The sequence below is a fragment of the Vicugna pacos genome, chromosome 7 (assembly GCF_048564905.1).
Source record: "Vicugna pacos chromosome 7, VicPac4, whole genome shotgun sequence".
Lineage (NCBI taxonomy): Eukaryota > Metazoa > Chordata > Mammalia > Artiodactyla > Camelidae > Vicugna > Vicugna pacos.
In genome coordinates, this window is record NC_132993.1 from 58,743,456 (window position 1) to 58,756,459 (window position 13,004).

At 38.2% G+C, this 13,004-nt stretch overlaps 1 protein-coding gene across 1 annotated transcript in view; it reads left to right on the plus strand.

Annotated features, from left to right (window-relative positions):
• Positions 1–13,004, plus strand: part of ASNS (asparagine synthetase (glutamine-hydrolyzing)) — a 120,508-nt gene that overhangs the window by 35,152 nt on the left and 72,352 nt on the right. The window contains exon 3 of the mRNA XM_031679631.2: positions 3,831–3,907. The gene's annotated coding sequence lies outside the window, so the exon portion shown is untranslated. The remainder of the gene's footprint in view (positions 1–3,830; positions 3,908–13,004) is intronic.

Consider the following 13,004-nt stretch of genomic DNA (forward strand, 5'->3'; position numbering starts at 1 on the left):
AACATCACTTCTGTTTCACTCTTATTTAAGCAAGTTACTAAGGCCAAACTCAGATTTAAGGAAAAGGGACTTAGACCCAGTAGCAGGGATAACAAAGAATTTGAAACTATCTTTAATGAATATTTGTGATAAGTAATTTATTTGAATATCTTAACATACCCATTTCTATTTTAGTTATCTACTTTGCATGTTTTATTTCTCCCACCAGACTGCAAATTCCTTAAGGGTAGGGGACCCTTTCCAATTTGCTACAATGTCAAATGGTACTTTGCTTATAGCATACATTCATTATTTGTTGAATAAATGAGTGTTATTAATTACTATATGCCAAGCACTACACTAAGCTCTTTAAATTTACTATCTTGTTTAATCCTTATAGCCACCTGGTGAGTTGGAATTATTTTAATTTCCATTTTTCAGATGAGGAAACTGAGGCACAAAATGCTTATCTGCCTAAGGGCACATAGCTCATGTCAGGATGTGAACTTAGACTGATGCTAGAACATATGCTAAGTCATCATACTCTACTGCTTTCCTCAGGGTCTGGGCTTTGCACAAAGAGCAAAGCTCCAAAGAATCCAAATTCTGGTATTCTGTTGTGCAAAACTTTAGAGAGGTCTAAGGGGTGTGAAGCCCTTTATTTAGTTCCTTTTCTGATTTTATTGAAGAAGTGGTGGAGAGAAGCATGAAGAGAAGGATAAAGAATGATAATAGGATGGAAAGGCATTCTAACCGGCAGAGTCATGCTATGTAACCTTGAATATTATGTAGTCTTGAGGCATTTGTAATTTTGAAAAACTGCTTTATTTAAAAAAAAAATCTTTGAAATAAACACCAAGGGTGAGATAAAGAAAATAACTGAAAAAAGGAAAGAAATTCCATATCATGTTATATGGGCTTTGGGTTATATTTGATCCTGAGCAACCGATCATTTTTAAAATCATATGTGCTAAGATGTGGCACCTAGGGGCAAAATGCCTGACTTCTGACTTATCTGTCACTGGAAAATAGTCAAGATTAGAAGCAGCAGTGTCATAGAATACCCTTCCTTGGGACAGTAAATAGTCCTGATTACTCTCAGAAGTTCTCGAAAAGGAGTGCAAAGTATTTGAAAGTAGAGGGAGTAGGATAGTGGTGAAGAGAGCCCTAAATACAGAAGAGGACAAGCGTGAGGTGAGGTTAAATCACGAAAGCTATCCATAGAATGGTTTTCCTGGGATGGTAACTGGGGCATCTGGGACTATCAGGACAGGTTCTGCCATGACTGGCAGAAACCGTAAGATGACAGCATCTGACACAACTTGGAAATGTATTTCTCTCTGACATAAGAACACAGCTGGAGGAGAGAGGTCCAGAGCTCTATGATGGCTCCAAGGGCTCCAGGAAATCCAGCTCTTTCTATCCCTCTTGCTCTTCACTGTGAACTGACACAAGCCAATTGACTTCCACATGGTTCTTAGGGGGCTTTTGTAGCAAATAGTAGATTTGAGGTGCTGCCCCAACTTTGCTACCAGGTAGTATGAAAAGCAAATCTCAGAACAAATTCTGCCAAAGAAGCAGATATTTCTTAATAACACTTATTTGTAAGCAAGGATAAAAATAGTTTCTATTTTCTATTTTTTCAATTCAGCAAAATCTCAACTCAAATCTCCAATCTCCATTATTTTACAGTGAAAAATTCAATCGAGGCAGGAACGACATTCTAGAAGCAGTGATCTGTTATCTACGTAGTTGACAGCAGACAGCTCTAAAACCGAAGGCTTGACTCAGGATTGTTTAGAGACCAAGCCACAGGCGGCATTCCTAAAGGAACAAGCCTCACTGCATACTTTTACTCTAATCATGCAAGGGTGAGGACTGTCTCTAAAAGATTTTAGCCAACCTTATATCTTAAATATTTTTAACCAAAAAGAGTTCCTTTCTGTCAGTCATTATAATAATTAGTAGACTCTTAAAATTCCATTACTGAAGTTCACTGAGAACATTAACAAAGGATCTGTTGTTGATCCAGATATTGATGACAGAAACACTTAGAGTAGTCACTTCTAGGACATGGTTTTTTTTATTGGAACATTAGCAATGACCTCCAGAGTATGCACATTCAGTTAAAATTTTAGTTGTCTCCACCTGGGCTGTAGTTTCTCCTAACTAGGCCAAATAAAATATCTTAATTTGATTTGATTTAATTGCCATCTTCAAAACATGACTTGCACACATGCTTCTGCTTAGATCCCATTGGCTCGAAGTTGGTAACATGCCATATTCAGCTGCAAGGGAGTCTGGGAAAAGTAGCCTTTTTTTAGGTGACTCTGTGCCCAGATATCAAAGATATTACTACCAAAGGAAAAGAGAGAGATGAACAGATATTTTGTGAACTCTGCAAGGCTTCCTGTGCAGAGGAGAGACTCACCATGGTTGCTCAATATTGTCACTTGTATTGCAATAAATAAGTCCTTACTCCACCCTCAGCCTTTGGGAAACTTTCCAGGTATGAGAAATAGTTCCATGTTTTCCCAGAAATGGGTGGGGCATGTGGCAGTGGCTTACTGGTAGATAGATCTGTGAAGGCAAACATTTCTTCCATCAGTTCTCTTAGGTTCCAGGTTACATTAGGATCTTGCTCCTTAAAGCATGTCCATGGATTAGCAACTTCTGTGTCACCTGGGGGTTTGTTAAAAATGCTGACTCTAAATTTTAATAATATCTACAGATTATTCCTATTCACAGTCAAGTTTGAGAACCACTGTTTTCTAATGCTTCCTCCTCCTTCCTCAACATACATGTACCCAAACAGACTCAGGCTAAAGTGTTTCCTCCAGCAAGCAACTTTGACCTAAAGTAAGTCCAGGAGAATTCATGAACAATTGGTGTATTATAATTTAGATCATAAATTGCTCAGCATTTCATGTAGATTAGCTTATTATTCTACGCAAACAGCAGTTAACATGTATTTTTTTTTTTGGTCTATGAGAAGAAAGTAACGTGAAGAATATGTTAAGAGTAGATCTGTTCGGTAATGTACAACATGATAAATATAATTAACACTGCTGTATGTTATATATGAAAGTTGTTAAGAGAGTAAATCCTAAGAGTTTTTATCACAAATTCTTAAAAATTTATTTTGTATCTATATGAGATGATGCATGTTCACTAAACTTATTGTGGTAATCATTTCATGATGTATATAAGTCAAATAATTATGCTATACACCTCAAACTTATACAATGCTAAATGTCAGTTATACCTCAATAAAACCGGAAGGAGAAAAAAAGGAGAAGAGATGTAATAAATAAAATTCTTTGCATTTCACGTAAAAAAAGGAGTAGATTTGTTTGGATGATGGAACACTGGCTAATTTTTTTTCCAACTTTGTCATACTTTTCAGAATTTTCTTTTATGAACATACACTATTTTAAAGTGGAAAAAAAAATCTTGTTTTAGGATGATATGAAACATTTATTTTAGCTTTAGCAATCAGCTAGATAGTCGAATAAGAAATAAATCCCTAACTGGTCCAGGAGAGAACAGCAGTGATCTGGGATCATTGTGAATCCACCCAAAACAAGCTTCTGTAGTTGCCAAAATAAACTGCTTATTCACAGGAGATGGGCTGTGCTTGTTTTGGAACATTACTCTTAATTGCTGACTTCTGCAACTCAAAATTTTTAATGTCATTTCCTAACTTGCTTTAAATGTATTTTCATCTTGAAATTTGGCACAAATGTTTAACAAAATTTCTTTTTGTAATTGAAATGATTCAATTCAACTACATTTATTGAATAGCAGAGGTTATACAGCTCTGAATCTTTTTTTTTTTTTCTTCTCTGAAGGGAATGGAAAAAGGAGTTAAAAGACATGGTCCCTGCATTCAGGAACTCACTTTGGAGGACTTCTGTGAAATTCTTTTGTAAGTCTTTCAAAATTAGAATTTGTTTAAGTGTGTTAAATAATTTTATTCTGATTGGATAGTCTTATAACTGTATACATTCTTTCCCGAAACCCATCGTGTATCTGATCCATTTGATATAAAAGCAAGAATAAGCTTTAGCTTCAAAGGTCAAGACACATACAGAGGAGAGGATTGAAGTAAGACATTATTTCACAATAGCAAATATGGAAACACATTGAAGGCTTTTTCTCCTGCTGCTTCTGGAGAAAGAGAAAGAAGAGCAAAGGAAGGGAACAGAGTAAGCATTAGGTTTCCTTAATCAGCTGTTGGCAAGAACTCTTACAGAAGAGCTTACAACAGAAAATCCATGCCTGATCCTTGTCTCTTGAAACAACAAAACTGAATTTCCCCAGAAGAAATATTTACTATAATGGTGGAATTTGATTAAATTGACTAAAAATAGCCAAGGATAATGAGGAAGACTCCACATTCTATTAGAGGATTAAAAAAAGAAAAAAAAACTTCTATTTCTCTGACATTTCAATTTGTGCACTGATTGATAATAGATGTTAATTTTTTAAATTGAAGTATAGTCAGTTACAATGTGTCAATTTCTGGTGTACAGCATAATGTCCCAGTCATGCTTATGTATGTGTGTGTGTGTATATATATATATACACACATATGTATGTACATTCATTTTCATATTCTTTTCACTAAAAGTTATTACAAGATATTGAATATAGTTCCCTGTGCTATACAGAAGAAATCTGTTTACCTATTTTTATATTTATTTTTTTAACATTTGCAAATCTTAAACTCCCAAATTTATCCCTTCCTATCCCCTTCCCATGGTAAACATAAGATTGTTTACTATGTCTGCCAATCTGTTTTTTTTGTAAATGAGTTCATTAGTGTCTTTTCTTTTCTTTTCTCTTCTTTCCTCTTCTTTTCTGTCTTTCTTTCTTTCTCTTTTTTTTTTAGATTCCACATATGAGTGATATCATATGGTATTTTTCTTTCTCTTCCTGGCTTGCTTCACTTAGAATGACGATCTTCAGGTCCATTCATGGTGCTGCAAATGGCATTATTTTATTCTTTTTTATCACTGAGTAGTATTCCATTGTATAAATATACCCCGACTTCTTTATCCAGTCAATAGATGTTAATTTTTATGTATCACTTTGTTAATAGAGTTCTTTATATTTTAAAAAAATAAAAACCAGGAAATTAAAGTGAAAGCTTTTTTACTTATTTATTTTTTTGATTGCAAGAAATAACCACTCAAACTAGCTTAGTTGTTAGGAAGATTTATTTCAATGTTACAGATATTTCACAGAATTCCATGCTATTGGGCCTAACACAAACTAGAAAGCTGTTCAGAACCAAGGTAAAGTCTCTCCCTTTCCCACTTAATCTCAGTTTTTTCTCCACATCTTTTCCATTTTCATCTCTCTGAAGATCAGTTTTATTTGCTTACTCATCATTGTGCAAATGGGTGCCTCACCCACTGAGCTGACATGGCTTCATCATTCCCATACCCACCCATGACTAGTAGCAACCTCTGTATGTTATAGTTTGAGTCCACAGTGGAGGGAATCTGGTTGGTCCAGATCATCTGTTCAAGTCAAGTCACACCAATCAAAGGTCTCTGATCAACCATGGATTGGCTTCCCATTTGGAGCTCATACCTGGTCCAATCAGCCATGGCTGGGAGCAGGAGAGGTAGCACATGATACAATGGGCTGCCGTATTCTTCTGGGAATAGCCTTATTTCAGATAAAGTACAAAGAAAGGAATACATTGGGTTTGGCCTGAACAAACCCAAATCCATAAAATGAAGCTATAGAAGACAACGTACATGAAGTAATTAAGTAATATAACTTGACTAAGTGACCAAATAAATAGGATAACAAAAAGTACCAAGGGCTGAGAATTCAGCATGATCTATGGTGATCTGAGAAAGCCTCTGACAATATGAAATGTTAGAATGCTGAAGGAGATGGTCAGAATTATCTCTTCCCATAAAAAAAATGTAGAAAAAGGATGTGTTCCTAGAGCAATAAGTTACAGATTCAAATTAACATTAAATTTTCTAAAGAATTTTGGTTCAAGATGGCTGATGAAGCACATTCCCAGGAAGAAAAATATATTAAAAATGAAAACAAGAATAACACAAGGAAAGGAATAGGAGGGGTTGTTGGTAGACAAGAGATTTCAGCAAATTTCTAGAAGATGCAATATGGATTACTGATTGTTGATTGATGAAGCCGAGTAAAGGAAGCCATAGCTGAGAACACACCAGGCGGCTGACTGTCTAGAAGAGCCTCAGACAGGCTCTAGACTTTGACACAGCAGACACAGTAGGGGATGGGACTGACAACACAGACTGAAAGGATCTGTGCACAGCCTTTTACCCCAAGCCAAAAATTGTAGGGTTTAAGTAATCTTAGGAAACCACCTAAGAAAAACTAGGACAGATGACGAGAAAACATTCCCAGCATAAATGCCCACTTACTCCGGCAGCTAAGGGTTCCCAGAGTTGTGGCTGGCTCCGTGCCTGCACAAACTCTGCTGAAACCTACCATCAACCAGCCCATGGACATGCAGCCACCAGAGTCTTCTGATTGCCACATTCTTCTTTTTTTTTTAGGTTTTTATTTTGTCACAATTTCAGATTTACAGAAAACTTGGAGGAAAGAATTCCCATATACAATCTACCCAAGTTCCTACAATATTAATATTTTAACATGTTTGCTTTATTCCTTTCCCTCTCTCTTTTCTTGACAAATAGGTAGATAGATATACATACATTTTATTTTTTTAACCATTTGAGAGTCAGATATAATGACCCGTTTTACTTAAATACTTCAGTGTGTATTTCTTTGATGCATTCTCTTACACAAGTACAGAAAAACTACCAAAATCAGAAAATTAACATTGATATAGTACTATTACCTAATTGTAGATCTTACTCAGATTTTGCCAATTTTTTAAAAATGTATTTTTTAGCAATAGAAATTTCCAGATCATGTTGCATTTAGTTGCCCTGTCTCATTTTATCCCTTAATGAGGGCCAACTCTTTAGTCTTTGTGTTTCATGGTATTGACATTTCAGACTTCTCTTCATTTATTTTGTAGAATGGCAGTCAGTTCGAGTTTGTTTGATAGTTCCTTATGATTAAATTCAGGCTTTATGATTTTGGCAGCAAACCATAGAAGGAAGGGATTTTCCTCAGTGCATCTTATCAGGAGGCATATGATGGTAATTTGTCCCACCATTGCCTAATTCTTAATGTGAACAGCAACCAAGGATCAACAGATATCAGAAGAAAGTCTCCAACGTGAAAAGAAAAACCCAAGATAAACTAACAGGAAGAGAAGGAAAAAAAAAGAATTTAGGGAACAAAAGTACACTTCAAAATAGGAGAGACTTTCCAACTGGTAGCTTCTGAGATGTGTAAAGCTATGGCATATATAAAATAAGAAACTGTGTGCTATGAAAAAGAGAGAACTCTTGGAAAATAAAATTGTAATTGCAGGAATTAAATATTTGAAAGTTGTAAAGATAAAGTCAAGAAACTCATCTAGAAAATAGGGAAGGAGGGAGGGAGGGAGAGAGGAAAGATAAGATATGAAAGACATAGCAGATCAGTGCTGGGATTCTATATTAGGATCAGCATTGGCCACATAATACAATAGAAAATAATAAAAGAATCAGAATTGACAAGACAGAGGTTTCTTGCTCACATAAAGTAAGTTGACAGATCTGAAGTTCCACCAGCTAGTGAATGCTTTCCATTCTCAAGGCCACCTCATAGTCCAAGATGGCTGCTGGAACTGCAGCCATGGTGTCTGAATCGAATCCAAAATGAAGTCAGAAGGACCAAAAATGAAAAAAAAAAAAAGGGGGGGGGTGGTTTACAAACTGTGCCAACTAACTTTAAGCAGCTTTCCCATAATCCTGCTTACATCTCTTTTGCCAAACCTACATGCCGGGAAAGCTAGGAAATGTAGTCCTTCATTCTGGGCAGCATTGTGATCAGATAGAGATCAGAATATTCTTAATAAGGAGGAGGATACTGATACTGAGTTAGGCACCTACCAGATTCTGCCACCTAGTTTAATATGCAACATAGTTTCCACAGCAAAAAGGAGTTACTAATCATTAAAAGTGTCTGACATATACCTAACAGCATACATTTTTATATGCATAGTCATAACAGTTTGAAATTTTAGAACTCTAGCAATTAGATAAAGGACAGTGTAATTCCAAACAAAACAAGTTTAACAGACATATAAAAGATATTCAACATTGTTTAAAAAATTAGAGGACTATAAATAAAAATAAAATGAAATATTTTTCAGGTTCAGCTTGGGAAAATTAAGATATTTAAAATATACCATGTTGGTGAAGGTTTTGAAGGAGAGTTTTCTCATCAACTATTGGCATAAGTATTAATAAAGTCAGCCCTCAAGGATGAAATTTTGGCAACATCTTTCAAAATATAAATGTGTTGATTTTCTGTTGCTACTGTAACAAATTATCACAAAGTTTAGTGGCTTTAAACAATGCATATTTAAAACACGCATACACACACACACAAGTTTATTACCTTCAGCTCTGTAGGTCATAGTCTAGTATGGGTCTCACTGGATTAAAACTTGGCATTATCAGGGCTGTGTCCTTTCTGGAGGCTCTAAGGGAGAATCTATTTCCTGCTTATTCCCATTGTTGGAGATTCGGTTCCTTGCAAATATAGGTCTGAGGGCTTCATTTTCTTGCTGGCTCTCAGCTGAGGGCACATCTAGTCTCTAGCATTCACCTGTGGTCTTTGGCTCATGGTCCCCTTAACTCCACCTTCAAAGCCAACAAGTGACAGCTCAAGTCCCTCTTACACTTCACATCTCTTCCTTCCCCTGTCCCAGCTCTGACTCAGTAAGAAAAGGCTCTTCCCTTTAAAGGGTTCATGTAGTTAGATTGGGCCCACCCAGACAATCTAGGATAATCTCATCATCTCTAGGTAGATAACCCTAATCATGTCTGCCAAATACCTTTTGCTATCTAAAAGAATAAATTCACAGGTTCTGAGAATTACAGCATGGATGCCTTTGAGGGGGATGTGAAGCATTATTCTGCCAACCTCAGTAAAATATGCATTCCCCTTGTACCTAACAGAAACACAACTGACATGACTTAAAACCTGGGGAGGGAAGAGTAGTGGGGGGTGAGGGAGAGAAAGAGAGAGGAAATAGATTTATGAAAGGTAGTTACCATTAACTGCATCAAACTTCTTATCATCATCATGAGATGCTAAGGAAAATATGGAGATAGGCTTTCAAAGTTGTCTGGGGAAAATTTTAAATCTAGATTGATATGTGTAGCCAAATGATCAGTTGAGTTTGAGAGAGGGACTAGGCATTTTCAAATATGTAAGGGTGAGAAATTTTTTCTCCAACATACCTTTTCTTAAAAAGTTACTTGAGGATGGATTCCAGCAATAAGAGAGAGTAATCCAAGAAAGAGGAAGCTAGGGGTGCAGAGGAAGCAGGGAAGTAAAGTCTGGGGATGATTGCTGGGCAGCAGCCTGAAAAGGACCCAGCCCACACTGGAACAGGAGGACTGAGGACTCCAGATAGGCATTGTTCAGAAAAAGACTGTGGTGATGCGACAAGCATCACAGAGAGCTTGAAAACCTCAAGGCAATAATACAATTATCAAATACATGGTCTAAAATGTATGTAAAACAACGTATTCTATTTTAAGTGTCTGGTAAAGTGTTAAAAAAAAACAAACCACTGTGTTTAAACCATAGTTTCTGAACTCTGAGCAATAAATAAGTAGTCTCTTTCATGTGAAATACTGCATTCCTGGCACTGGAGCTGTAGAGGAAAGAACAGTTCTTTCACACATGCACCTTTATGCCTGGTTACACCTGGACATGTTTGCAGGTGATGACTTCATATGGAAAAATGTCTGGAAGGATGTGTGCCTTGATGTTAACAATTGTGGTAGGAGATGAGATTTGAGTGACTGTTTTCTTTCTGTTTATCTGTATTTTCAAAATTTTCCAACATGATCGTCTGTTTGTCAGCTATGCAATTTGGATGGTGTCAGTGACTTTAAAAACAGTGTAGAGAAAACTGTGACATCATCATGTGGCAAAAACACGGGCTTTGGAGCTAGAAGATGTCTTCAATTCCTGGCTTCAGTGCTTAGGAGCAGACTGGGAGAGCTGATCACCCTATATCCCTTTAAGACCCAGCAAAACCAGCTAAGAGTTCAAAAGCATGCAAAGGACCTTCCAGGGGTACATTCAAATTTGCTGCTCCTTAAAGGGCCAAGCACTGTGGCAGGCATGGGAAGCAGAGGAATAAGATACAGTCCCTGTCCTAAGCTGCTCCAAGTCAGAGGAGGAGCAGACCAGGCAAACTGGAGTCCGAGCAGAGTGGAGAGCGTTGTGCTTCATGTAAACATGGAGTGCCCTGGAACCACAGAAAAATGGAAGCTCCCCTCAAACTAGGCAGGGTCCAATAAGGCTTCTCATAGGAATGGATATGAGATGTGTTCTCATATAGGAAGAGCAGGCAGAGGACATGAAAGGGCCTTCTTGGCAGGGCATTGGTGTACACAGAGAGTTGGAAAGACCATGATGATTCTGTGGCTGCTTGTGGCCTGAGTGGGTTAGAGCCTGGGGGCCTGTGATCCTGGGATGGTGGGTGGGAGCTGGATCGTGAAGAGGCTGTGAGCCCTACTCAGGTGTCTGGGCAAGATTAACTTTGGTGGCTGCATAGGGGGTGGCTTGGAAGGAAATGGGACTGAGATTATTTATGATGTGAGAGTTCAGAAAGAATCTATGGGACCCTCCTGGAAGTCCCTCCTGCCCTCCCTGTCTAATCCGATTCCCTTTACCTCCCTGATTCCCTTTCACTGCACCCTGCTTGTTTCCTTCTCAGGACTTAACATTCATAATCGGAAACTTATTTCATCACTTACCTGATGAGAGTCTTTCTCCCCCATCAGACTGTAAGCCTCACAGGGCAACAACTGCATGTGTTTTATTCAACAATATAGTGTCCATACCCTGCACCTAAAAGGTAGAGGGCACTTAATAATTATTTGTTGAGCAAACCAATGCCCAGAATAAGGCAGCCTCTATGGAGATGGGGAGGAGAAGGCAGACTGGAGAGTTACGATACAAAATAGACAGAACCTGGTGATTGACTGATTGAGAGAGTTGTGCTAGGGTGAGGGCTTGGGTTTGAGGATGGGGGAGATGACTCTTTCTGGGGCCTGACTTGGGAGACCTCAAAACTCAGCTGGTGGTTGTGAGTGTGGGTGGGATGAGGTGAGGTGAGGTGGAAAGGAATAGGGTAGGGTGAGAATGAGTTCTTACCAGGGGAGTGTTGTAACTCTGAACCCACTCCACTGCTTTAACTCTCCTGCCTTACTGCTCTTTCAGTGGCTCTTAAACTTTGTTTCACCTTACAATCACCTGGAAAGACCCCACACTGGGGACCCTCCTTAAACCAATTAAGCCTGAGGATAGGGGCTGATAGTCCAGCGAAGACCATTGTCCCATGGCTTCCAGATGAGCAAGTCCCTTCCTGCCCCTTCATTTGGGAACCCAGGGCTTGTCAATCATCTCACTTGGCCAGCTCACTGCTCCCCCACCTGCTAGGCTGGCTTCCATTCTTCTTTCCTAGGGTTGGGTCCTGATACTGAAATCCCTTTGCAAATATTTGTGCTTTTCATTTGCCACTGCCTGGCATGTGTGTCACCTTGGCCAATATTTGCACTTGTAGGTGATGGAACTTAATGCTTAATGGTGTGTTTAGCTTAGAAGGTGTAGAGATATGAATTATTTGATTTTTCCTGTTTCCTTTTGAACTTTTGAAAACGTCCAGATGATTCATTTTAGCTCATTCATTTTCTTCAAACATTTTGCAATTTGAACCCATAAAAATAAATCCAATGACACAATACCCAATTTCTAATCTCTTGCCAATAACCAAGGAGCATCTTTTTGGTTAGTAGTATGGCAAGGGGGAGAAACGGCATGCTGTGCGATAAAACAGAATTGGACTTTGGTTGTCTTCTGGGGTAATCCACGTTGGTCTTTATTCCGGACATTACGCCAAGTGTCTGTGGTTTCCAAGACCCTAGTTACACTACTGAAGGTGGTGAGATTCAGGAGTGCTAGAAATTACTGAATGAAACTTCGCTGTTTGTGAATTAATATGTTAAAAATTAATAGTAGGGTTTTGTTTTTCCTTAAGAATTTGCACATAATTTGACACCAGGAACTGTTTGCGTCTTATGTTTCTTATTTGGTTTATACAAACATTCTTTGATCCCAAAGACAGGTTTTATACTTGTAGACTTTGATTTTTTTCATGGCAAAGCTTCTGGGAAGCTGGGAGGCAGGATGGCTCTTTTCCAGAAGAAGCCTAGTGAGGGAGCAGAGAAAGGCTCTTCCAAGGGGACAGAGCCCTGTGTGCAAGGCTGGGAGGGCTGGGTTTGGTTGAGGAAGTACAGGATGTTGGATGACTGGCTTGTAGCTGGGTGGAGTTAGGTGAAGAACTTGGATGAAGAGGTAGGTGGGCCCTATCACAGAGGGGCTTGTACACTTGTGTGTTACCCTCACGGTCTGTAGTTTCTCCTTCCTCCACTGCATCCCATGCATTCATCTTCCCAAAGTGTAGATCTGATCAGGTTACTTCTCACTTAACATACTGAGTGAAGTAAGTCAGACAGAGAAAGACAAATGTGATATCACTTATATGTGGAACCTAAAAAAAAGGATTTTTTTTTTCTATTTACAAACCAAAACCAGACTCACAGACATAGAAACAAACTTTGGTCACCAAAGGGGAAAGGGAGGGGAGGGATAAGTTAGGGGTTGGAGATTAACAGACACACAGTGCTATGTGTAAAAGAGATAAACAAGGATCTACTGTGTAGCACAGGGAACTATATTCAATTTCTTGTAATAACATATAATGGAAAAGAATCTGAAAAGAAAAAAATATATGTATGTATATGTATAACTGAATCACTTTGCTGTATACCTGAAACTAACATTGCAAATCCACTACACATCAGTAAAAAATT